General features: G+C 54.8%; 26 pseudogenes; all 26 read right to left on the reverse strand.

Moving 5' to 3' along the window:
• Window positions 1-463: 463 nt before the first annotated feature.
• LOC126130321 (5S ribosomal RNA) lies at window positions 464-583 on the reverse strand (annotated as a pseudogene).
• Window positions 584-1,437: 854 nt separating this feature from the next.
• Window positions 1,438-1,557, reverse strand: LOC126130397 (5S ribosomal RNA; annotated as a pseudogene).
• An 854-nt stretch (window positions 1,558-2,411) lies between these two features.
• On the reverse strand, window positions 2,412-2,531 carry LOC126130398 (5S ribosomal RNA; annotated as a pseudogene).
• An 854-nt stretch (window positions 2,532-3,385) lies between these two features.
• Window positions 3,386-3,505, reverse strand: LOC126130399 (5S ribosomal RNA; annotated as a pseudogene).
• An 855-nt stretch (window positions 3,506-4,360) lies between these two features.
• LOC126130400 (5S ribosomal RNA) lies at window positions 4,361-4,480 on the reverse strand (annotated as a pseudogene).
• An 855-nt stretch (window positions 4,481-5,335) lies between these two features.
• Window positions 5,336-5,455, reverse strand: LOC126130401 (5S ribosomal RNA; annotated as a pseudogene).
• Window positions 5,456-6,309: 854 nt separating this feature from the next.
• LOC126130402 (5S ribosomal RNA) lies at window positions 6,310-6,429 on the reverse strand (annotated as a pseudogene).
• Window positions 6,430-7,283: 854 nt separating this feature from the next.
• LOC126130403 (5S ribosomal RNA) lies at window positions 7,284-7,403 on the reverse strand (annotated as a pseudogene).
• Window positions 7,404-8,257: 854 nt separating this feature from the next.
• Window positions 8,258-8,377, reverse strand: LOC126130406 (5S ribosomal RNA; annotated as a pseudogene).
• Window positions 8,378-9,232: 855 nt separating this feature from the next.
• Window positions 9,233-9,352, reverse strand: LOC126130407 (5S ribosomal RNA; annotated as a pseudogene).
• Window positions 9,353-10,207: 855 nt separating this feature from the next.
• Window positions 10,208-10,327, reverse strand: LOC126130408 (5S ribosomal RNA; annotated as a pseudogene).
• An 853-nt stretch (window positions 10,328-11,180) lies between these two features.
• Window positions 11,181-11,300, reverse strand: LOC126130409 (5S ribosomal RNA; annotated as a pseudogene).
• Window positions 11,301-12,155: 855 nt separating this feature from the next.
• On the reverse strand, window positions 12,156-12,275 carry LOC126130410 (5S ribosomal RNA; annotated as a pseudogene).
• An 855-nt stretch (window positions 12,276-13,130) lies between these two features.
• On the reverse strand, window positions 13,131-13,250 carry LOC126130411 (5S ribosomal RNA; annotated as a pseudogene).
• Window positions 13,251-14,106: 856 nt separating this feature from the next.
• Window positions 14,107-14,226, reverse strand: LOC126130412 (5S ribosomal RNA; annotated as a pseudogene).
• Window positions 14,227-15,080: 854 nt separating this feature from the next.
• On the reverse strand, window positions 15,081-15,200 carry LOC126130413 (5S ribosomal RNA; annotated as a pseudogene).
• An 854-nt stretch (window positions 15,201-16,054) lies between these two features.
• LOC126130414 (5S ribosomal RNA) lies at window positions 16,055-16,174 on the reverse strand (annotated as a pseudogene).
• Window positions 16,175-17,028: 854 nt separating this feature from the next.
• LOC126130415 (5S ribosomal RNA) lies at window positions 17,029-17,148 on the reverse strand (annotated as a pseudogene).
• An 855-nt stretch (window positions 17,149-18,003) lies between these two features.
• LOC126130418 (5S ribosomal RNA) lies at window positions 18,004-18,123 on the reverse strand (annotated as a pseudogene).
• An 854-nt stretch (window positions 18,124-18,977) lies between these two features.
• Window positions 18,978-19,097, reverse strand: LOC126130419 (5S ribosomal RNA; annotated as a pseudogene).
• Window positions 19,098-19,951: 854 nt separating this feature from the next.
• Window positions 19,952-20,071, reverse strand: LOC126130420 (5S ribosomal RNA; annotated as a pseudogene).
• Window positions 20,072-20,925: 854 nt separating this feature from the next.
• Window positions 20,926-21,045, reverse strand: LOC126130421 (5S ribosomal RNA; annotated as a pseudogene).
• An 855-nt stretch (window positions 21,046-21,900) lies between these two features.
• LOC126130422 (5S ribosomal RNA) lies at window positions 21,901-22,020 on the reverse strand (annotated as a pseudogene).
• Window positions 22,021-22,874: 854 nt separating this feature from the next.
• On the reverse strand, window positions 22,875-22,994 carry LOC126130303 (5S ribosomal RNA; annotated as a pseudogene).
• Window positions 22,995-23,849: 855 nt separating this feature from the next.
• On the reverse strand, window positions 23,850-23,969 carry LOC126130304 (5S ribosomal RNA; annotated as a pseudogene).
• Window positions 23,970-24,822: 853 nt separating this feature from the next.
• Window positions 24,823-24,942, reverse strand: LOC126130305 (5S ribosomal RNA; annotated as a pseudogene).
• Between the last annotated feature and the right edge of the window lie 279 nt (window positions 24,943-25,221).

The raw sequence follows: 25,221 nt of genomic DNA on the forward strand, positions 1-25,221 counted from the left end.
GGTGTCTGCGTAGTTTGCAGTGCATTCGCACCATTCCTATCCCTGTCCCTGTCCCCGTCCCGACTTGTCCCGACTTTGCTCGACTGCCGCTCGCTGCCGCTCGGGTCGTGGTCCATATGACAGCGCAAGCACGAAAAACGTCTGCGGGACGAGACGAGACGAGACGAGACGAGACGACTAAGGAATAAATTCGTGGTTACAAATCAAATTTGGAACTCTACATTCCTACACAACAATAGGCGGTGACGTATTTCAGAAATCACCTGCCGATTCGTACTGTTTTGTCGTTTTCAAAGTCTTCTTGGCAAACTTGGTTAGCACATTCTCCCTCAAACTGAGTTAATTACTGCATTTTCGTACCATTACAGTAGTTTAAAAGGCTTAAGGAAGCATCTTTGTCACAACAGAAACGTAGTTTGAAAATTGGGCTGGCAACATAACAAAAAAAAAAAAACGGGAAGGGAGCCAACAGCACCCGGGTTGTCCCAGGCGGTCACCCATCCAAGTACTAGCCGGGCATGATGATGCTTAACTTCGGTGGTCGGACGAGAACCGGTGTATTCATCATGGTATCGCCGTTGGCGCTCATCTAATGTAGGAGCACGGCAGAATTCGCGTTCGGCTTTTCTCCCAACACACAAAATGTTAGTTTTCGGCCGCATTTGACGAAAGCGCTTCCTTCCGCAACCGCCAGTTCCTCGAGGACGGCGCGGGGAGGCGCGCCCGGCGTCCCAGCAGAGTGACGGCCGAATTGGCGGGCGCACCGCCGCGTGTGTGAGACGCACTGCTGCTCGTTGCACCCCCTGTCATTCGCTGGGCGCGTTCAGCCTTCGACACTAGCGGAGGACGCATCTTGTCCCTGGTGTTCAGCGGAGGGCCTGTGCGGGGTGTGGCAGTGTCGTGCTGGAGGGCCCACTGGTAGCGATGTGGGCTTCCTCGCCTCGCCTCGCCTCGCCTCGCCGCGCCTCACACCAGGTGTCTGCGTAGTTTGCAGTGCATTCGCACCATTCCTATCCCTGTCCCTGTCCCCGTCCCGACTTGTCCCGACTTTGCTCGACTGCCGCTCGCTGCCGCTCGGGTCGTGGTCCATATGACAGCGCAAGCACGAAAAACGTCTGCGGGACGAGACGAGACGAGACGAGACGAGACGACTAAGGAATAAATTCGTGGTTACAAATCAAATTTGGAACTCTACATTCCTACACAACAATAGGCGGTGACGTATTTCAGAAATCACCTGCCGATTCGTACTGTTTTGTCGTTTTCAAAGTCTTCTTGGCAAACTTGGTTAGCACATTCTCCCTCAAACTGAGTTAATTACTGCATTTTCGTACCATTACAGTAGTTTAAAAGGCTTAAGGAAGCATCTTTGTCACAACAGAAACGTAGTTTGAAAATTGGGCTGGCAACATAACAAAAAAAAAAAAACGGGAAGGGAGCCAACAGCACCCGGGTTGACCCAGGCGGTCACCCATCCAAGTACTAGCCGGGCATGATGATGCTTAACTTCGGTGGTCGGACGAGAACCGGTGTATTCATCATGGTATCGCCGTTGGCGCTCATCTAATGTAGGAGCACGGCAGAATTCGCGTTCGGCTTTTCTCCCAACACACAAAATGTTAGTTTTCGGCCGCATTTGACGAAAGCGCTTCCTTCCGCAACCGCCAGTTCCTCGAGGACGGCGCGGGGAGGCGCGCCCGGCGTCCCAGCAGAGTGACGGCCGAATTGGCGGGCGCACCGCCGCGTGTGTGAGACGCACTGCTGCTCGTTGCACCCCCTGTCATTCGCTGGGCGCGTTCAGCCTTCGACACTAGCGGAGGACGCATCTTGTCCCTGGTGTTCAGCGGAGGGCCTGTGCGGGGTGTGGCAGTGTCGTGCTGGAGGGCCCACTGGTAGCGATGTGGGCTTCCTCGCCTCGCCTCGCCTCGCCTCGCCGCGCCTCACACCAGGTGTCTGCGTAGTTTGCAGTGCATTCGCACCATTCCTATCCCTGTCCCTGTCCCCGTCCCGACTTGTCCCGACTTTGCTCGACTGCCGCTCGCTGCCGCTCGGGTCGTGGTCCATATGACAGCGCAAGCACGAAAAACGTCTGCGGGACGAGACGAGACGAGACGAGACGAGACGACTAAGGAATAAATTCGTGGTTACAAATCAAATTTGGAACTCTACATTCCTACACAACAATAGGCGGTGACGTATTTCAGAAATCACCTGCCGATTCGTACTGTTTTGTCGTTTTCAAAGTCTTCTTGGCAAACTTGGTTAGCACATTCTCCCTCAAACTGAGTTAATTACTGCATTTTCGTACCATTACAGTAGTTTAAAAGGCTTAAGGAAGCATCTTTGTCACAACAGAAACGTAGTTTGAAAATTGGGCTGGCAACATAACAAAAAAAAAAAAACGGGAAGGGAGCCAACAGCACCCGGGTTGACCCAGGCGGTCACCCATCCAAGTACTAGCCGGGCATGATGATGCTTAACTTCGGTGGTCGGACGAGAACCGGTGTATTCATCATGGTATCGCCGTTGGCGCTCATCTAATGTAGGAGCACGGCAGAATTCGCGTTCGGCTTTTCTCCCAACACACAAAATGTTAGTTTTCGGCCGCATTTGACGAAAGCGCTTCCTTCCGCAACCGCCAGTTCCTCGAGGACGGCGCGGGGAGGCGCGCCCGGCGTCCCAGCAGAGTGACGGCCGAATTGGCGGGCGCACCGCCGCGTGTGTGAGACGCACTGCTGCTCGTTGCACCCCCTGTCATTCGCTGGGCGCGTTCAGCCTTCGACACTAGCGGAGGACGCATCTTGTCCCTGGTGTTCAGCGGAGGGCCTGTGCGGGGTGTGGCAGTGTCGTGCTGGAGGGCCCACTGGTAGCGATGTGGGCTTCCTCGCCTCGCCTCGCCTCGCCTCGCCGCGCCTCACACCAGGTGTCTGCGTAGTTTGCAGTGCATTCGCACCATTCCTATCCCTGTCCCTGTCCCCGTCCCGACTTGTCCCGACTTTGCTCGACTGCCGCTCGCTGCCGCTCGGGTCGTGGTCCATATGACAGCGCAAGCACGAAAAACGTCTGCGGGACGAGACGAGACGAGACGAGACGAGACGACTAAGGAATAAATTCGTGGTTACAAATCAAATTTGGAACTCTACATTCCTACACAACAATAGGCGGTGACGTATTTCAGAAATCACCTGCCGATTCGTACTGTTTTGTCGTTTTCAAAGTCTTCTTGGCAAACTTGGTTAGCACATTCTCCCTCAAACTGAGTTAATTACTGCATTTTCGTACCATTACAGTAGTTTAAAAGGCTTAAGGAAGCATCTTTGTCACAACAGAAACGTAGTTTGAAAATTGGGCTGGCAACATAACAAAAAAAAAAAAACGGGAAGGGAGCCAACAGCACCCGGGTTGACCCAGGCGGTCACCCATCCAAGTACTAGCCGGGCATGATGATGCTTAACTTCGGTGGTCGGACGAGAACCGGTGTATTCATCATGGTATCGCCGTTGGCGCTCATCTAATGTAGGAGCACGGCAGAATTCGCGTTCGGCTTTTCTCCCAACACACAAAATGTTAGTTTTCGGCCGCATTTGACGAAAGCGCTTCCTTCCGCAACCGCCAGTTCCTCGAGGACGGCGCGGGGAGGCGCGCCCGGCGTCCCAGCAGAGTGACGGCCGAATTGGCGGGCGCACCGCCGCGTGTGTGAGACGCACTGCTGCTCGTTGCACCCCCTGTCATTCGCTGGGCGCGTTCAGCCTTCGACACTAGCGGAGGACGCATCTTGTCCCTGGTGTTCAGCGGAGGGCCTGTGCGGGGTGTGGCAGTGTCGTGCTGGAGGGCCCACTGGTAGCGATGTGGGCTTCCTCGCCTCGCCTCGCCTCGCCTCGCCGCGCCTCACACCAGGTGTCTGCGTAGTTTGCAGTGCATTCGCACCATTCCTATCCCTGTCCCTGTCCCCGTCCCGACTTGTCCCGACTTTGCTCGACTGCCGCTCGCTGCCGCTCGGGTCGTGGTCCATATGACAGCGCAAGCACGAAAAACGTCTGCGGGACGAGACGAGACGAGACGAGACGAGACGACTAAGGAATAAATTCGTGGTTACAAATCAAATTTGGAACTCTACATTCCTACACAACAATAGGCGGTGACGTATTTCAGAAATCACCTGCCGATTCGTACTGTTTTGTCGTTTTCAAAGTCTTCTTGGCAAACTTGGTTAGCACATTCTCCCTCAAACTGAGTTAATTACTGCATTTTCGTACCATTACAGTAGTTTAAAAGGCTTAAGGAAGCATCTTTGTCACAACAGAAACGTAGTTTGAAAATTGGGCTGGCAACATAACAAAAAAAAAAAAAACGGGAAGGGAGCCAACAGCACCCGGGTTGACCCAGGCGGTCACCCATCCAAGTACTAGCCGGGCATGATGATGCTTAACTTCGGTGGTCGGACGAGAACCGGTGTATTCATCATGGTATCGCCGTTGGCGCTCATCTAATGTAGGAGCACGGCAGAATTCGCGTTCGGCTTTTCTCCCAACACACAAAATGTTAGTTTTCGGCCGCATTTGACGAAAGCGCTTCCTTCCGCAACCGCCAGTTCCTCGAGGACGGCGCGGGGAGGCGCGCCCGGCGTCCCAGCAGAGTGACGGCCGAATTGGCGGGCGCACCGCCGCGTGTGTGAGACGCACTGCTGCTCGTTGCACCCCCTGTCATTCGCTGGGCGCGTTCAGCCTTCGACACTAGCGGAGGACGCATCTTGTCCCTGGTGTTCAGCGGAGGGCCTGTGCGGGGTGTGGCAGTGTCGTGCTGGAGGGCCCACTGGTAGCGATGTGGGCTTCCTCGCCTCGCCTCGCCTCGCCTCGCCGCGCCTCACACCAGGTGTCTGCGTAGTTTGCAGTGCATTCGCACCATTCCTATCCCTGTCCCTGTCCCCGTCCCGACTTGTCCCGACTTTGCTCGACTGCCGCTCGCTGCCGCTCGGGTCGTGGTCCATATGACAGCGCAAGCACGAAAAACGTCTGCGGGACGAGACGAGACGAGACGAGACGAGACGACTAAGGAATAAATTCGTGGTTACAAATCAAATTTGGAACTCTACATTCCTACACAACAATAGGCGGTGACGTATTTCAGAAATCACCTGCCGATTCGTACTGTTTTGCCGTTTTCAAAGTCTTCTTGGCAAACTTGGTTAGCACATTCTCCCTCAAACTGAGTTAATTACTGCATTTTCGTACCATTACAGTAGTTTAAAAGGCTTAAGGAAGCATCTTTGTCACAACAGAAACGTAGTTTGAAAATTGGGCTGGCAACATAACAAAAAAAAAAAAAACGGGAAGGGAGCCAACAGCACCCGGGTTGACCCAGGCGGTCACCCATCCAAGTACTAGCCGGGCATGATGATGCTTAACTTCGGTGGTCGGACGAGAACCGGTGTATTCATCATGGTATCGCCGTTGGCGCTCATCTAATGTAGGAGCACGGCAGAATTCGCGTTCGGCTTTTCTCCCAACACACAAAATGTTAGTTTTCGGCCGCATTTGACGAAAGCGCTTCCTTCCGCAACCGCCAGTTCCTCGAGGACGGCGCGGGGAGGCGCGCCCGGCGTCCCAGCAGAGTGACGGCCGAATTGGCGGGCGCACCGCCGCGTGTGTGAGACGCACTGCTGCTCGTTGCACCCCCTGTCATTCGCTGGGCGCGTTCAGCCTTCGACACTAGCGGAGGACGCATCTTGTCCCTGGTGTTCAGCGGAGGGCCTGTGCGGGGTGTGGCAGTGTCGTGCTGGAGGGCCCACTGGTAGCGATGTGGGCTTCCTCGCCTCGCCTCGCCTCGCCTCGCCGCGCCTCACACCAGGTGTCTGCGTAGTTTGCAGTGCATTCGCACCATTCCTATCCCTGTCCCTGTCCCCGTCCCGACTTGTCCCGACTTTGCTCGACTGCCGCTCGCTGCCGCTCGGGTCGTGGTCCATATGACAGCGCAAGCACGAAAAACGTCTGCGGGACGAGACGAGACGAGACGAGACGAGACGACTAAGGAATAAATTCGTGGTTACAAATCAAATTTGGAACTCTACATTCCTACACAACAATAGGCGGTGACGTATTTCAGAAATCACCTGCCGATTCGTACTGTTTTGTCGTTTTCAAAGTCTTCTTGGCAAACTTGGTTAGCACATTCTCCCTCAAACTGAGTTAATTACTGCATTTTCGTACCATTACAGTAGTTTAAAAGGCTTAAGGAAGCATCTTTGTCACAACAGAAACGTAGTTTGAAAATTGGGCTGGCAACATAACAAAAAAAAAAAAACGGGAAGGGAGCCAACAGCACCCGGGTTGACCCAGGCGGTCACCCATCCAAGTACTAGCCGGGCATGATGATGCTTAACTTCGGTGGTCGGACGAGAACCGGTGTATTCATCATGGTATCGCCGTTGGCGCTCATCTAATGTAGGAGCACGGCAGAATTCGCGTTCGGCTTTTCTCCCAACACACAAAATGTTAGTTTTCGGCCGCATTTGACGAAAGCGCTTCCTTCCGCAACCGCCAGTTCCTCGAGGACGGCGCGGGGAGGCGCGCCCGGCGTCCCAGCAGAGTGACGGCCGAATTGGCGGGCGCACCGCCGCGTGTGTGAGACGCACTGCTGCTCGTTGCACCCCCTGTCATTCGCTGGGCGCGTTCAGCCTTCGACACTAGCGGAGGACGCATCTTGTCCCTGGTGTTCAGCGGAGGGCCTGTGCGGGGTGTGGCAGTGTCGTGCTGGAGGGCCCACTGGTAGCGATGTGGGCTTCCTCGCCTCGCCTCGCCTCGCCTCGCCGCGCCTCACACCAGGTGTCTGCGTAGTTTGCAGTGCATTCGCACCATTCCTATCCCTGTCCCTGTCCCCGTCCCGACTTGTCCCGACTTTGCTCGACTGCCGCTCGCTGCCGCTCGGGTCGTGGTCCATATGACAGCGCAAGCACGAAAAACGTCTGCGGGACGAGACGAGACGAGACGAGACGAGACGACTAAGGAATAAATTCGTGGTTACAAATCAAATTTGGAACTCTACATTCCTACACAACAATAGGCGGTGACGTATTTCAGAAATCACCTGCCGATTCGTACTGTTTTGTCGTTTTCAAAGTCTTCTTGGCAAACTTGGTTAGCACATTCTCCCTCAAACTGAGTTAATTACTGCATTTTCGTACCATTACAGTAGTTTAAAAGGCTTAAGGAAGCATCTTTGTCACAACAGAAACGTAGTTTGAAAATTGGGCTGGCAACATAACAAAAAAAAAAAAACGGGAAGGGAGCCAACAGCACCCGGGTTGACCCAGGCGGTCACCCATCCAAGTACTAGCCGGGCATGATGATGCTTAACTTCGGTGGTCGGACGAGAACCGGTGTATTCATCATGGTATCGCCGTTGGCGCTCATCTAATGTAGGAGCACGGCAGAATTCGCGTTCGGCTTTTCTCCCAACACACAAAATGTTAGTTTTCGGCCGCATTTGACGAAAGCGCTTCCTTCCGCAACCGCCAGTTCCTCGAGGACGGCGCGGGGAGGCGCGCCCGGCGTCCCAGCAGAGTGACGGCCGAATTGGCGGGCGCACCGCCGCGTGTGTGAGACGCACTGCTGCTCGTTGCACCCCCTGTCATTCGCTGGGCGCGTTCAGCCTTCGACACTAGCGGAGGACGCATCTTGTCCCTGGTGTTCAGCGGAGGGCCTGTGCGGGGTGTGGCAGTGTCGTGCTGGAGGGCCCACTGGTAGCGATGTGGGCTTCCTCGCCTCGCCTCGCCTCGCCTCGCCGCGCCTCACACCAGGTGTCTGCGTAGTTTGCAGTGCATTCGCACCATTCCTATCCCTGTCCCTGTCCCCGTCCCGACTTGTCCCGACTTTGCTCGACTGCCGCTCGCTGCCGCTCGGGTCGTGGTCCATATGACAGCGCAAGCACGAAAAACGTCTGCGGGACGAGACGAGACGAGACGAGACGAGACGACTAAGGAATAAATTCGTGGTTACAAATCAAATTTGGAACTCTACATTCCTACACAACAATAGGCGGTGACGTATTTCAGAAATCACCTGCCGATTCGTACTGTTTTGTCGTTTTCAAAGTCTTCTTGGCAAACTTGGTTAGCACATTCTCCCTCAAACTGAGTTAATTACTGCATTTTCGTACCATTACAGTAGTTTAAAAGGCTTAAGGAAGCATCTTTGTCACAACAGAAACGTAGTTTGAAAATTGGGCTGGCAACATAACAAAAAAAAAAAAACGGGAAGGGAGCCAACAGCACCCGGGTTGACCCAGGCGGTCACCCATCCAAGTACTAGCCGGGCATGATGATGCTTAACTTCGGTGGTCGGACGAGAACCGGTGTATTCATCATGGTATCGCCGTTGGCGCTCATCTAATGTAGGAGCACGGCAGAATTCGCGTTCGGCTTTTCTCCCAACACACAAAATGTTAGTTTTCGGCCGCATTTGACGAAAGCGCTTCCTTCCGCAACCGCCAGTTCCTCGAGGACGGCGCGGGGAGGCGCGCCCGGCGTCCCAGCAGAGTGACGGCCGAATTGGCGGGCGCACCGCCGCGTGTGTGAGACGCACTGCTGCTCGTTGCACCCCCTGTCATTCGCTGGGCGCGTTCAGCCTTCGACACTAGCGGAGGACGCATCTTGTCCCTGGTGTTCAGCGGAGGGCCTGTGCGGGGTGTGGCAGTGTCGTGCTGGAGGGCCCACTGGTAGCGATGTGGGCTTCCTCGCCTCGCCTCGCCTCGCCTCGCCGCGCCTCACACCAGGTGTCTGCGTAGTTTGCAGTGCATTCGCACCATTCCTATCCCTGTCCCTGTCCCCGTCCCGACTTGTCCCGACTTTGCTCGACTGCCGCTCGCTGCCGCTCGGGTCGTGGTCCATATGACAGCGCAAGCACGAAAAACGTCTGCGGGACGAGACGAGACGAGACGAGACGAGACGACTAAGGAATAAATTCGTGGTTACAAATCAAATTTGGAACTCTACATTCCTACACAACAATAGGCGGTGACGTATTTCAGAAATCACCTGCCGATTCGTACTGTTTTGTCGTTTTCAAAGTCTTCTTGGCAAACTTGGTTAGCACATTCTCCCTCAAACTGAGTTAATTACTGCATTTTCGTACCATTACAGTAGTTTAAAAGGCTTAAGGAAGCATCTTTGTCACAACAGAAACGTAGTTTGAAAATTGGGCTGGCAACATAACAAAAAAAAAAAAAACGGGAAGGGAGCCAACAGCACCCGGGTTGACCCAGGCGGTCACCCATCCAAGTACTAGCCGGGCATGATGATGCTTAACTTCGGTGGTCGGACGAGAACCGGTGTATTCATCATGGTATCGCCGTTGGCGCTCATCTAATGTAGGAGCACGGCAGAATTCGCGTTCGGCTTTTCTCCCAACACACAAAATGTTAGTTTTCGGCCGCATTTGACGAAAGCGCTTCCTTCCGCAACCGCCAGTTCCTCGAGGACGGCGCGGGGAGGCGCGCCCGGCGTCCCAGCAGAGTGACGGCCGAATTGGCGGGCGCACCGCCGCGTGTGTGAGACGCACTGCTGCTCGTTGCACCCCCTGTCATTCGCTGGGCGCGTTCAGCCTTCGACACTAGCGGAGGACGCATCTTGTCCCTGGTGTTCAGCGGAGGGCCTGTGCGGGGTGTGGCAGTGTCGTGCTGGAGGGCCCACTGGTAGCGATGTGGGCTTCCTCGCCTCGCCTCGCCTCGCCTCGCCGCGCCTCACACCAGGTGTCTGCGTAGTTTGCAGTGCATTCGCACCATTCCTATCCCTGTCCCTGTCCCCGTCCCGACTTGTCCCGACTTTGCTCGACTGCCGCTCGCTGCCGCTCGGGTCGTGGTCCATATGACAGCGCAAGCACGAAAAACGTCTGCGGGACGAGACGAGACGAGACGAGACGAGACGACTAAGGAATAAATTCGTGGTTACAAATCAAATTTGGAACTCTACATTCCTACACAACAATAGGCGGTGACGTATTTCAGAAATCACCTGCCGATTCGTACTGTTTTGTCGTTTTCAAAGTCTTCTTGGCAAACTTGGTTAGCACATTCTCCCTCAAACTGAGTTAATTACTGCATTTTCGTACCATTACAGTAGTTTAAAAGGCTTAAGGAAGCATCTTTGTCACAACAGAAACGTAGTTTGAAAATTGGGCTGGCAACATAACAAAAAAAAAAAAAACGGGAAGGGAGCCAACAGCACCCGGGTTGACCCAGGCGGTCACCCATCCAAGTACTAGCCGGGCATGATGATGCTTAACTTCGGTGGTCGGACGAGAACCGGTGTATTCATCATGGTATCGCCGTTGGCGCTCATCTAATGTAGGAGCACGGCAGAATTCGCGTTCGGCTTTTCTCCCAACACACAAAATGTTAGTTTTCGGCCGCATTTGACGAAAGCGCTTCCTTCCGCAACCGCCAGTTCCTCGAGGACGGCGCGGGGAGGCGCGCCCGGCGTCCCAGCAGAGTGACGGCCGAATTGGCGGGCGCACCGCCGCGTGTGTGAGACGCACTGCTGCTCGTTGCACCCCCTGTCATTCGCTGGGCGCGTTCAGCCTTCGACACTAGCGGAGGACGCATCTTGTCCCTGGTGTTCAGCGGAGGGCCTGTGCGGGGTGTGGCAGTGTCGTGCTGGAGGGCCCACTGGTAGCGATGTGGGCTTCCTCGCCTCGCCTCGCCTCGCCTCGCCGCGCCTCACACCAGGTGTCTGCGTAGTTTGCAGTGCATTCGCACCATTCCTATCCCTGTCCCTGTCCCCGTCCCGACTTGTCCCGACTTTGCTCGACTGCCGCTCGCTGCCGCTCGGGTCGTGGTCCATATGACAGCGCAAGCACGAAAAACGTCTGCGGGACGAGACGAGACGAGACGAGACGAGACGACTAAGGAATAAATTCGTGGTTACAAATCAAATTTGGAACTCTACATTCCTACACAACAATAGGCGGTGACGTATTTCAGAAATCACCTGCCGATTCGTACTGTTTTGTCGTTTTCAAAGTCTTCTTGGCAAACTTGGTTAGCACATTCTCCCTCAAACTGAGTTAATTACTGCATTTTCGTACCATTACAGTAGTTTAAAAGGCTTAAGGAAGCATCTTTGTCACAACAGAAACGTAGTTTGAAAATTGGGCTGGCAACATAACAAAAAAAAAAAACGGGAAGGGAGCCAACAGCACCCGGGTTGACCCAGGCGGTCACCCATCCAAGTACTAGCCGGGCATGATGATGCTTAACTTCGGTGGTCGGACGAGAACCGGTGTATTCATCATGGTATCGCCGTTGGCGCTCATCTAATGTAGGAGCACGGCAGAATTCGCGTTCGGCTTTTCTCCCAACACACAAAATGTTAGTTTTCGGCCGCATTTGACGAAAGCGCTTCCTTCCGCAACCGCCAGTTCCTCGAGGACGGCGCGGGGAGGCGCGCCCGGCGTCCCAGCAGAGTGACGGCCGAATTGGCGGGCGCACCGCCGCGTGTGTGAGACGCACTGCTGCTCGTTGCACCCCCTGTCATTCGCTGGGCGCGTTCAGCCTTCGACACTAGCGGAGGACGCATCTTGTCCCTGGTGTTCAGCGGAGGGCCTGTGCGGGGTGTGGCAGTGTCGTGCTGGAGGGCCCACTGGTAGCGATGTGGGCTTCCTCGCCTCGCCTCGCCTCGCCTCGCCGCGCCTCACACCAGGTGTCTGCGTAGTTTGCAGTGCATTCGCACCATTCCTATCCCTGTCCCTGTCCCCGTCCCGACTTGTCCCGACTTTGCTCGACTGCCGCTCGCTGCCGCTCGGGTCGTGGTCCATATGACAGCGCAAGCACGAAAAACGTCTGCGGGACGAGACGAGACGAGACGAGACGAGACGACTAAGGAATAAATTCGTGGTTACAAATCAAATTTGGAACTCTACATTCCTACACAACAATAGGCGGTGACGTATTTCAGAAATCACCTGCCGATTCGTACTGTTTTGTCGTTTTCAAAGTCTTCTTGGCAAACTTGGTTAGCACATTCTCCCTCAAACTGAGTTAATTACTGCATTTTCGTACCATTACAGTAGTTTAAAAGGCTTAAGGAAGCATCTTTGTCACAACAGAAACGTAGTTTGAAAATTGGGCTGGCAACATAACAAAAAAAAAAAAAACGGGAAGGGAGCCAACAGCACCCGGGTTGACCCAGGCGGTCACCCATCCAAGTACTAGCCGGGCATGATGATGCTTAACTTCGGTGGTCGGACGAGAACCGGTGTATTCATCATGGTATCGCCGTTGGCGCTCATCTAATGTAGGAGCACGGCAGAATTCGCGTTCGGCTTTTCTCCCAACACACAAAATGTTAGTTTTCGGCCGCATTTGACGAAAGCGCTTCCTTCCGCAACCGCCAGTTCCTCGAGGACGGCGCGGGGAGGCGCGCCCGGCGTCCCAGCAGAGTGACGGCCGAATTGGCGGGCGCACCGCCGCGTGTGTGAGACGCACTGCTGCTCGTTGCACCCCCTGTCATTCGCTGGGCGCGTTCAGCCTTCGACACTAGCGGAGGACGCATCTTGTCCCTGGTGTTCAGCGGAGGGCCTGTGCGGGGTGTGGCAGTGTCGTGCTGGAGGGCCCACTGGTAGCGATGTGGGCTTCCTCGCCTCGCCTCGCCTCGCCTCGCCGCGCCTCACACCAGGTGTCTGCGTAGTTTGCAGTGCATTCGCACCATTCCTATCCCTGTCCCTGTCCCCGTCCCGACTTGTCCCGACTTTGCTCGACTGCCGCTCGCTGCCGCTCGAGTCGTGGTCCATATGACAGCGCAAGCACGAAAAACGTCTGCGGGACGAGACGAGACGAGACGAGACGAGACGACTAAGGAATAAATTCGTGGTTACAAATCAAATTTGGAACTCTACATTCCTACACAACAATAGGCGGTGACGTATTTCAGAAATCACCTGCCGATTCGTACTGTTTTGTCGTTTTCAAAGTCTTCTTGGCAAACTTGGTTAGCACATTCTCCCTCAAACTGAGTTAATTACTGCATTTTCGTACCATTACAGTAGTTTAAAAGGCTTAAGGAAGCATCTTTGTCACAACAGAAACGTAGTTTGAAAATTGGGCTGGCAACATAACAAAAAAAAAAAAAACGGGAAGGGAGCCAACAGCACCCGGGTTGACCCAGGCGGTCACCCATCCAAGTACTAGCCGGGCATGATGATGCTTAACTTCGGTGGTCGGACGAGAACCGGTGTATTCATCATGGTATCGCCGTTGGCGCTCATCTAATGTAGGAGCACGGCAGAATTCGCGTTCGGCTTTTCTCCCAACACACAAAATGTTAGTTTTCGGCCGCATTTGACGAAAGCGCTTCCTTCCGCAACCGCCAGTTCCTCGAGGACGGCGCGGGGAGGCGCGCCCGGCGTCCCAGCAGAGTGACGGCCGAATTGGCGGGCGCACCGCCGCGTGTGTGAGACGCACTGCTGCTCGTTGCACCCCCTGTCATTCGCTGGGCGCGTTCAGCCTTCGACACTAGCGGAGGACGCATCTTGTCCCTGGTGTTCAGCGGAGGGCCTGTGCGGGGTGTGGCAGTGTCGTGCTGGAGGGCCCACTGGTAGCGATGTGGGCTTCCTCGCCTCGCCTCGCCTCGCCTCGCCGCGCCTCACACCAGGTGTCTGCGTAGTTTGCAGTGCATTCGCACCATTCCTATCCCTGTCCCTGTCCCCGTCCCGACTTGTCCCGACTTTGCTCGACTGCCGCTCGCTGCCGCTCGGGTCGTGGTCCATATGACAGCGCAAGCACGAAAAACGTCTGCGGGACGAGACGAGACGAGACGAGACGAGACGACTAAGGAATAAATTCGTGGTTACAAATCAAATTTGGAACTCTACATTCCTACACAACAATAGGCGGTGACGTATTTCAGAAATCACCTGCCGATTCGTACTGTTTTGTCGTTTTCAAAGTCTTCTTGGCAAACTTGGTTAGCACATTCTCCCTCAAACTGAGTTAATTACTGCATTTTCGTACCATTACAGTAGTTTAAAAGGCTTAAGGAAGCATCTTTGTCACAACAGAAACGTAGTTTGAAAATTGGGCTGGCAACATAACAAAAAAAAAAAAAAACGGGAAGGGAGCCAACAGCACCCGGGTTGACCCAGGCGGTCACCCATCCAAGTACTAGCCGGGCATGATGATGCTTAACTTCGGTGGTCGGACGAGAACCGGTGTATTCATCATGGTATCGCCGTTGGCGCTCATCTAATGTAGGAGCACGGCAGAATTCGCGTTCGGCTTTTCTCCCAACACACAAAATGTTAGTTTTCGGCCGCATTTGACGAAAGCGCTTCCTTCCGCAACCGCCAGTTCCTCGAGGACGGCGCGGGGAGGCGCGCCCGGCGTCCCAGCAGAGTGACGGCCGAATTGGCGGGCGCACCGCCGCGTGTGTGAGACGCACTGCTGCTCGTTGCACCCCCTGTCATTCGCTGGGCGCGTTCAGCCTTCGACACTAGCGGAGGACGCATCTTGTCCCTGGTGTTCAGCGGAGGGCCTGTGCGGGGTGTGGCAGTGTCGTGCTGGAGGGCCCACTGGTAGCGATGTGGGCTTCCTCGCCTCGCCTCGCCTCGCCTCGCCGCGCCTCACACCAGGTGTCTGCGTAGTTTGCAGTGCATTCGCACCATTCCTATCCCTGTCCCTGTCCCCGTCCCGACTTGTCCCGACTTTGCTCGACTGCCGCTCGCTGCCGCTCGGGTCGTGGTCCATATGACAGCGCAAGCACGAAAAACGTCTGCGGGACGAGACGAGACGAGACGAGACGAGACGACTAAGGAATAAATTCGTGGTTACAAATCAAATTTGGAACTCTACATTCCTACACAACAATAGGCGGTGACGTATTTCAGAAATCACCTGCCGATTCGTACTGTTTTGTCGTTTTCAAAGTCTTCTTGGCAAACTTGGTTAGCACATTCTCCCTCAAACTGAGTTAATTACTGCATTTTCGTACCATTACAGTAGTTTAAAAGGCTTAAGGAAGCATCTTTGTCACAACAGAAACGTAGTTTGAAAATTGGGCTGGCAACATAACAAAAAAAAAAAAACGGGAAGGGAGCCAACAGCACCCGGGTTGACCCAGGCGGTCACCCATCCAAGTACTAGCCGGGCATGATGATGCTTAACTTCGGTGGTCGGACGAGAACCGGTGTATTCATCATGGTATCGCCGTTGGCGCTCATCTAATGTAGGAGCACGGCAGAATTCGCGTTCGGCTTTTCTCCCAACACACAAAATGTTAGTTTTCGGCCGCATTTGACGAAAGCGCTTCCTTCCGCAACCGCCAGTTCCTCGAGGACGGCGCGGGGAGGCGCGCCCGGCGTCCCAGCAGAGTGACGGCCGAATTGGCGGGCGCACCGCCGCGTGTGTGAGACGCACTGCTGCTCGTTGCACCCCCTGTCATTCGCTGGGCGCGTTCAGCCTTCGACACTAGCGGAGGACGCATCTTGTCCCTGGTGTTCAGCGGAGGGCCTGTGCGGGGTGTGGCAGTGTCGTGCTGGAGGGCCCACTGGTAGCGATGTGGGCTTCCTCGCCTCGCCTCGCCTCGCCTCGCCGCGCCTCACACCAGGTGTCTGCGTAGTTTGCAGTGCATTCGCACCATTCCTATCCCTGTCCCTGTCCCCGTCCCGACTTGTCCCGACTTTGCTCGACTGCCGCTCGCTGCCGCTCGGGTCGTGGTCCATATGACAGCGCAAGCACGAAAAACGTCTGCGGGACGAGACGAGACGAGACGAGACGAGACGACTAAGGAATAAATTCGTGGTTACAAATCAAATTTGGAACTCTACATTCCTACACAACAATAGGCGGTGACGTATTTCAGAAATCACCTGCCGATTCGTACTGTTTTGTCGTTTTCAAAGTCTTCTTGGCAAACTTGGTTAGCACATTCTCCCTCAAACTGAGTTAATTACTGCATTTTCGTACCATTACAGTAGTTTAAAAGGCTTAAGGAAGCATCTTTGTCACAACAGAAACGTAGTTTGAAAATTGGGCTGGCAACATAACAAAAAAAAAAAAACGGGAAGGGAGCCAACAGCACCCGGGTTGACCCAGGCGGTCACCCATCCAAGTACTAGCCGGGCATGATGATGCTTAACTTCGGTGGTCGGACGAGAACCGGTGTATTCATCATGGTATCGCCGTTGGCGCTCATCTAATGTAGGAGCACGGCAGAATTCGCGTTCGGCTTTTCTCCCAACACACAAAATGTTAGTTTTCGGCCGCATTTGACGAAAGCGCTTCCTTCCGCAACCGCCAGTTCCTCGAGGACGGCGCGGGGAGGCGCGCCCGGCGTCCCAGCAGAGTGACGGCCGAATTGGCGGGCGCACCGCCGCGTGTGTGAGACGCACTGCTGCTCGTTGCACCCCCTGTCATTCGCTGGGCGCGTTCAGCCTTCGACACTAGCGGAGGACGCATCTTGTCCCTGGTGTTCAGCGGAGGGCCTGTGCGGGGTGTGGCAGTGTCGTGCTGGAGGGCCCACTGGTAGCGATGTGGGCTTCCTCGCCTCGCCTCGCCTCGCCTCGCCGCGCCTCACACCAGGTGTCTGCGTAGTTTGCAGTGCATTCGCACCATTCCTATCCCTGTCCCTGTCCCCGTCCCGACTTGTCCCGACTTTGCTCGACTGCCGCTCGCTGCCGCTCGGGTCGTGGTCCATATGACAGCGCAAGCACGAAAAACGTCTGCGGGACGAGACGAGACGAGACGAGACGAGACGACTAAGGAATAAATTCGTGGTTACAAATCAAATTTGGAACTCTACATTCCTACACAACAATAGGCGGTGACGTATTTCAGAAATCACCTGCCGATTCGTACTGTTTTGTCGTTTTCAAAGTCTTCTTGGCAAACTTGGTTAGCACATTCTCCCTCAAACTGAGTTAATTACTGCATTTTCGTACCATTACAGTAGTTTAAAAGGCTTAAGGAAGCATCTTTGTCACAACAGAAACGTAGTTTGAAAATTGGGCTGGCAACATAACAAAAAAAAAAAAACGGGAAGGGAGCCAACAGCACCCGGGTTGACCCAGGCGGTCACCCATCCAAGTACTAGCCGGGCATGATGATGCTTAACTTCGGTGGTCGGACGAGAACCGGTGTATTCATCATGGTATCGCCGTTGGCGCTCATCTAATGTAGGAGCACGGCAGAATTCGCGTTCGGCTTTTCTCCCAACACACAAAATGTTAGTTTTCGGCCGCATTTGACGAAAGCGCTTCCTTCCGCAACCGCCAGTTCCTCGAGGACGGCGCGGGGAGGCGCGCCCGGCGTCCCAGCAGAGTGACGGCCGAATTGGCGGGCGCACCGCCGCGTGTGTGAGACGCACTGCTGCTCGTTGCACCCCCTGTCATTCGCTGGGCGCGTTCAGCCTTCGACACTAGCGGAGGACGCATCTTGTCCCTGGTGTTCAGCGGAGGGCCTGTGCGGGGTGTGGCAGTGTCGTGCTGGAGGGCCCACTGGTAGCGATGTGGGCTTCCTCGCCTCGCCTCGCCTCGCCTCGCCGCGCCTCACACCAGGTGTCTGCGTAGTTTGCAGTGCATTCGCACCATTCCTATCCCTGTCCCTGTCCCCGTCCCGACTTGTCCCGACTTTGCTCGACTGCCGCTCGCTGCCGCTCGGGTCGTGGTCCATATGACAGCGCAAGCACGAAAAACGTCTGCGGGACGAGACGAGACGAGACGAGACGAGACGACTAAGGAATAAATTCGTGGTTACAAATCAAATTTGGAACTCTACATTCCTACACAACAATAGGCGGTGACGTATTTCAGAAATCACCTGCCGATTCGTACTGTTTTGTCGTTTTCAAAGTCTTCTTGGCAAACTTGGTTAGCACATTCTCCCTCAAACTGAGTTAATTACTGCATTTTCGTACCATTACAGTAGTTTAAAAGGCTTAAGGAAGCATCTTTGTCACAACAGAAACGTAGTTTGAAAATTGGGCTGGCAACATAACAAAAAAAAAAAAAACGGGAAGGGAGCCAACAGCACCCGGGTTGACCCAGGCGGTCACCCATCCAAGTACTAGCCGGGCATGATGATGCTTAACTTCGGTGGTCGGACGAGAACCGGTGTATTCATCATGGTATCGCCGTTGGCGCTCATCTAATGTAGGAGCACGGCAGAATTCGCGTTCGGCTTTTCTCCCAACACACAAAATGTTAGTTTTCGGCCGCATTTGACGAAAGCGCTTCCTTCCGCAACCGCCAGTTCCTCGAGGACGGCGCGGGGAGGCGCGCCCGGCGTCCCAGCAGAGTGACGGCCGAATTGGCGGGCGCACCGCCGCGTGTGTGAGACGCACTGCTGCTCGTTGCACCCCCTGTCATTCGCTGGGCGCGTTCAGCCTTCGACACTAGCGGAGGACGCATCTTGTCCCTGGTGTTCAGCGGAGGGCCTGTGCGGGGTGTGGCAGTGTCGTGCTGGAGGGCCCACTGGTAGCGATGTGGGCTTCCTCGCCTCGCCTCGCCTCGCCTCGCCGCGCCTCACACCAGGTGTCTGCGTAGTTTGCAGTGCATTCGCACCATTCCTATCCCTGTCCCTGTCCCCGTCCCGACTTGTCCCGACTTTGCTCGACTGCCGCTCGCTGCCGCTCGGGTCGTGGTCCATATGACAGCGCAAGCACGAAAAACGTCTGCGGGACGAGACGAGACGAGACGAGACGAGACGACTAAGGAATAAATTCGTGGTTACAAATCAAATTTGGAACTCTACATTCCTACACAACAATAGGCGGTGACGTATTTCAGAAATCACCTGCCGATTCGTACTGTTTTGTCGTTTTCAAAGTCTTCTTGGCAAACTTGGTTAGCACATTCTCCCTCAAACTGAGTTAATTACTGCATTTTCGTACCATTACAGTAGTTTAAAAGGCTTAAGGAAGCATCTTTGTCACAACAGAAACGTAGTTTGAAAATTGGGCTGGCAACATAACAAAAAAAAAAAAACGGGAAGGGAGCCAACAGCACCCGGGTTGACCCAGGCGGTCACCCATCCAAGTACTAGCCGGGCATGATGATGCTTAACTTCGGTGGTCGGACGAGAACCGGTGTATTCATCATGGTATCGCCGTTGGCGCTCATCTAATGTAGGAGCACGGCAGAATTCGCGTTCGGCTTTTCTCCCAACACACAAAATGTTAGTTTTCGGCCGCATTTGACGAAAGCGCTTCCTTCCGCAACCGCCAGTTCCTCGAGGACGGCGCGGGGAGGCGCGCCCGGCGTCCCAGCAGAGTGACGGCCGAATTGGCGGGCGCACCGCCGCGTGTGTGAGACGCACTGCTGCTCGTTGCACCCCCTGTCATTCGCTGGGCGCGTTCAGCCTTCGACACTAGCGGAGGACGCATCTTGTCCCTGGTGTTCAGCGGAGGGCCTGTGCGGGGTGTGGCAGTGTCGTGCTGGAGGGCCCACTGGTAGCGATGTGGGCTTCCTCGCCTCGCCTCGCCTCGCCTCGCCGCGCCTCACACCAGGTGTCTGCGTAGTTTGCAGTGCATTCGCACCATTCCTATCCCTGTCCCTGTCCCCGTCCCGACTTGTCCCGACTTTGCTCGACTGCCGCTCGCTGCCGCTCGGGTCGTGGTCCATATGACAGCGCAAGCACGAAAAACGTCTGCGGGACGAGACGAGACGAGACGAGACGAGACGACTAAGGAATAAATTCGTGGTTACAAATCAAATTTGGAACTCTACATTCCTACACAACAATAGGCGGTGACGTATTTCAGAAATCACCTGCCGATTCGTACTGTTTTGTCGTTTTCAAAGTCTTCTTGGCAAACTTGGTTAGCACATTCTCCCTCAAACTGAGTTAATTACTGCATTTTCGTACCATTACAGTAGTTTAAAAGGCTTAAGGAAGCATCTTTGTCACAACAGAAACGTAGTTTGAAAATTGGGCTGGCAACATAACAAAAAAAAAAAAACGGGAAGGGAGCCAACAGCACCCGGGTTGACCCAGGCGGTCACCCATCCAAGTACTAGCCGGGCATGATGATGCTTAACTTCGGTGGTCGGACGAGAACCGGTGTATTCATCATGGTATCGCCGTTGGCGCTCATCTAATGTAGGAGCACGGCAGAATTCGCGTTCGGCTTTTCTCCCAACACACAAAATGTTAGTTTTCGGCCGCATTTGACGAAAGCGCTTCCTTCCGCAACCGCCAGTTCCTCGAGGACGGCGCGGGGAGGCGCGCCCGGCGTCCCAGCAGAGTGACGGCCGAATTGGCGGGCGCACCGCCGCGTGTGTGAGACGCACTGCTGCTCGTTGCACCCCCTGTCATTCGCTGGGCGCGTTCAGCCTTCGACACTAGCGGAGGACGCATCTTGTCCCTGGTGTTCAGCGGAGGGCCTGTGCGGGGTGTGGCAGTGTCGTGCTGGAGGGCCCACTGGTAGCGATGTGGGCTTCCTCGCCTCGCCTCGCCTCGCCTCGCCGCGCCTCACACCAGGTGTCTGCGTAGTTTGCAGTGCATTCGCACCATTCCTATCCCTGTCCCTGTCCCCGTCCCGACTTGTCCCGACTTTGCTCGACTGCCGCTCGCTGCCGCTCGGGTCGTGGTCCATATGACAGCGCAAGCACGAAAAACGTCTGCGGGACGAGACGAGACGAGACGAGACGAGACGACTAAGGAATAAATTCGTGGTTACAAATCAAATTTGGAACTCTACATTCCTACACAACAATAGGCGGTGACGTATTTCAGAAATCACCTGCCGATTCGTACTGTTTTGTCGTTTTCAAAGTCTTCTTGGCAAACTTGGTTAGCACATTCTCCCTCAAACTGAGTTAATTACTGCATTTTCGTACCATTACAGTAGTTTAAAAGGCTTAAGGAAGCATCTTTGTCACAACAGAAACGTAGTTTGAAAATTGGGCTGGCAACATAACAAAAAAAAAAAAACGGGAAGGGAGCCAACAGCACCCGGGTTGACCCAGGCGGTCACCCATCCAAGTACTAGCCGGGCATGATGATGCTTAACTTCGGTGGTCGGACGAGAACCGGTGTATTCATCATGGTATCGCCGTTGGCGCTCATCTAATGTAGGAGCACGGCAGAATTCGCGTTCGGCTTTTCTCCCAACACACAAAATGTTAGTTTTCGGCCGCATTTGACGAAAGCGCTTCCTTCCGCAACCGCCAGTTCCTCGAGGACGGCGCGGGGAGGCGCGCCCGGCGTCCCAGCAGAGTGACGGCCGAATTGGCGGGCGCACCGCCGCGTGTGTGAGACGCACTGCTGCTCGTTGCACCCCCTGTCATTCGCTGGGCGCGTTCAGCCTTCGACACTAGCGGAGGACGCATCTTGTCCCTGGTGTTCAGCGGAGGGCCTGTGCGGGGTGTGGCAGTGTCGTGCTGGAGGGCCCACTGGTAGCGATGTGGGCTTCCTCGCCTCGCCTCGCCTCGCCTCGCCGCGCCTCACACCAGGTGTCTGCGTAGTTTGCAGTGCATTCGCACCATTCCTATCCCTGTCCCTGTCCCCGTCCCGACTTGTCCCGACTTTGCTCGACTGCCGCTCGCTGCCGCTCGGGTCGTGGTCCATATGACAGCGCAAGCACGAAAAACGTCTGCGGGACGAGACGAGACGAGACGAGACGAGACGACTAAGGAATAAATTCGTGGTTACAAATCAAATTTGGAACTCTACATTCCTACACAACAATAGGCGGTGACGTATTTCAGAAATCACCTGCCGATTCGTACTGTTTTGTCGTTTTCAAAGTCTTCTTGGCAAACTTGGTTAGCACATTCTCCCTCAAACTGAGTTAATTACTGCATTTTCGTACCATTACAGTAGTTTAAAAGGCTTAAGGAAGCATCTTTGTCACAACAGAAACGTAGTTTGAAAATTGGGCTGGCAACATAACAAAAAAAAAAAAAACGGGAAGGGAGCCAACAGCACCCGGGTTGACCCAGGCGGTCACCCATCCAAGTACTAGCCGGGCATGATGATGCTTAACTTCGGTGGTCGGACGAGAACCGGTGTATTCATCATGGTATCGCCGTTGGCGCTCATCTAATGTAGGAGCACGGCAGAATTCGCGTTCGGCTTTTCTCCCAACACACAAAATGTTAGTTTTCGGCCGCATTTGACGAAAGCGCTTCCTTCCGCAACCGCCAGTTCCTCGAGGACGGCGCGGGGAGGCGCGCCCGGCGTCCCAGCAGAGTGACGGCCGAATTGGCGGGCGCACCACCGCGTGTGTGAGACGCACTGCTGCTCGTTGCACCCCCTGTCATTCGCTGGGCGCGTTCAGCCTTCGACACTAGCGGAGGACGCATCTTGTCCCTGGTGTTCAGCGGAGGGCCTGTGCGGGGTGTGGCAGTGTCGTGCTGGAGGGCCCACTGGTAGCGATGTGGGCTTCCTCGCCTCGCCTCGCCTCGCCTCGCCGCGCCTCACACCAGGTGTCTGCGTAGTTTGCAGTGCATTCGCACCATTCCTATCCCTGTCCCTGTCCCCGTCCCGACTTGTCCCGACTTTGCTCGACTGCCGCTCGCTGCCGCTCGGGTCGTGGTCCATATGACAGCGCAAGCACGAAAAACGTCTGCGGGACGAGACGAGACGAGACGAGACGAGACGACTAAGGAATAAATTCGTGGTTACAAATCAAATTTGGAACTCTACATTCCTACACAACAATAGGCGGTGACGTATTTCAGAAATCACCTGCCGATTCGTACTGTTTTGTCGTTTTCAAAGTCTTCTTGGCAAACTTGGTTAGCACATTCTCCCTCAAACTGAGTTAATTACTGCATTTTCGTACCATTACAGTAGTTTAAAAGGCTTAAGGAAGCATCTTTGTCACAACAGAAACGTAGTTTGAAAATTGGGCTGGCAACATAACAAAAAAAAAAAAACGGGAAGGGAGCCAACAGCACCCGGGTTGACCCAGGCGGTCACCCATCCAAGTACTAGCCGGGCATGATGATGCTTAACTTCGGTGGTCGGACGAGAACCGGTGTATTCATCATGGTATCGCCGTTGGCGCTCATCTAATGTAGGAGCACGGCAGAATTCGCGTTCGGCTTTTCTCCCAACACACAAAATGTTAGTTTTCGGCCGCATTTGACGAAAGCGCTTCCTTCCGCAACCGCCAGTTCCTCGAGGACGGCGCGGGGAGGCGCGCCCGGCGTCCCAGCAGAGTGACGGCCGAATTGGCGGGCGCACCGCCGCGTGTGTGAGACGCACTGCTGCTCGTTGCACCCCCTGTCATTCGCTGGGCGCGTTCAGCCTTCGACACTAGCGGAGGACGCATCTTGTCCCTGGTGTTCAGCGGAGGGCCTGTGCGGGGTGTGGCAGTGTCGTGCTGGAGGGCCCACTGGTAGCGATGTGGGCTTCCTCGCCTCGCCTCGCCTCGCCTCGCCGCGCCTCACACCAGGTGTCTGCGTAGTTTGCAGTGCATTCGCACCATTCCTATCCCTGTCCCTGTCCCCGTCCCGACTTGTCCCGACTTTGCTCGACTGCCGCTCGCTGCCGCTCGGGTCGTGGTCCATATGACAGCGCAAGCACGAAAAACGTCTGCGGGACGAGACGAGACGAGACGAGACGAGACGACTAAGGAATAAATTCGTGGTTACAAATCAAATTTGGAACTCTACATTCCTACACAACAATAGGCGGTGACGTATTTCAGAAATCACCTGCCGATTCGTACTGTTTTGTCGTTTTCAAAGTCTTCTTGGCAAACTTGGTTAGCACATTCTCCCTCAAACTGAGTTAATTACTGCATTTTCGTACCATTACAGTAGTTTAAAAGGCTTAAGGAAGCATCTTTGTCACAACAGAAACGTAGTTTGAAAATTGGGCTGGCAACATAACAAAAAAAAAAAAAACGGGAAGGGAGCCAACAGCACCCGGGTTGACCCAGGCGGTCACCCATCCAAGTACTAGCCGGGCATGATGATGCTTAACTTCGGTGGTCGGACGAGAACCGGTGTATTCATCATGGTATCGCCGTTGGCGCTCATCTAATGTAGGAGCACGGCAGAATTCGCGTTCGGCTTTTCTCCCAACACACAAAATGTTAGTTTTCGGCCGCATTTGACGAAAGCGCTTCCTTCCGCAACCGCCAGTTCCTCGAGGACGGCGCGGGGAGGCGCGCCCGGCGTCCCAGCAGAGTGACGGCCGAATTGGCGGGCGCACCGCCGCGTGTGTGAGACGCACTGCTGCTCGTTGCACCCCCTGTCATTCGCTGGGCGCGTTCAGCCTTCGACACTAGCGGAGGACGCATCTTGTCCCTGGTGTTCAGCGGAGGGCCTGTGCGGGGTGTGGCAGTGTCGTGCTGGAGGGCCCACTGGTAGCGATGTGGGCTTCCTCGCCTCGCCTCGCCTCGCCTCGCCGCGCCTCACACCAGGTGTCTGCGTAGTTTGCAGTGCATTCGCACCATTCCTATCCCTGTCCCTGTCCCCGTCCCGACTTGTCCCGACTTTGCTCGACTGCCGCTCGCTGCCGCTCGGGTCGTGGTCCATATGACAGCGCAAGCACGAAAAACGTCTGCGGGACGAGACGAGACGAGACGAGACGAGACGACTAAGGAATAAATTCGTGGTTACAAATCAAATTTGGAACTCTACATTCCTACACAACAATAGGCGGTGACGTATTTCAGAAATCACCTGCCGATTCGTACTGTTTTGTCGTTTTCAAAGTCTTCTTGGCAAACTTGGTTAGCACATTCTCCCTCAAACTGAGTTAATTACTGCATTTTCGTACCATTACAGTAGTTTAAAAGGCTTAAGGAAGCATCTTTGTCACAACAGAAACGTAGTTTGAAAATTGGGCTGGCAACATAACAAAAAAAAAAAACGGGAAGGGAGCCAACAGCACCCGGGTTGACCCAGGCGGTCACCCATCCAAGTACTAGCCGGGCATGATGATGCTTAACTTCGGTGGTCGGACGAGAACCGGTGTATTCATCATGGTATCGCCGTTGGCGCTCATCTAATGTAGGAGCACGGCAGAATTCGCGTTCGGCTTTTCTCCCAACACACAAAATGTTAGTTTTCGGCCGCATTTGACGAAAGCGCTTCCTTCCGCAACCGCCAGTTCCTCGAGGACGGCGCGGGGAGGCGCGCCCGGCGTCCCAGCAGAGTGACGGCCGAATTGGCGGGCGCACCGCCGCGTGTGTGAGACGCACTGCTGCTCGTTGCACCCCCTGTCATTCGCTGGGCGCGTTCAGCCTTCGACACTAGCGGAGGACGCATCTTGTCCCTG

Source organism: Schistocerca cancellata, unplaced genomic scaffold (assembly GCF_023864275.1).
Source record: "Schistocerca cancellata isolate TAMUIC-IGC-003103 unplaced genomic scaffold, iqSchCanc2.1 HiC_scaffold_555, whole genome shotgun sequence".
Taxonomy (NCBI): Eukaryota; Metazoa; Arthropoda; class Insecta; order Orthoptera; family Acrididae; genus Schistocerca; species Schistocerca cancellata.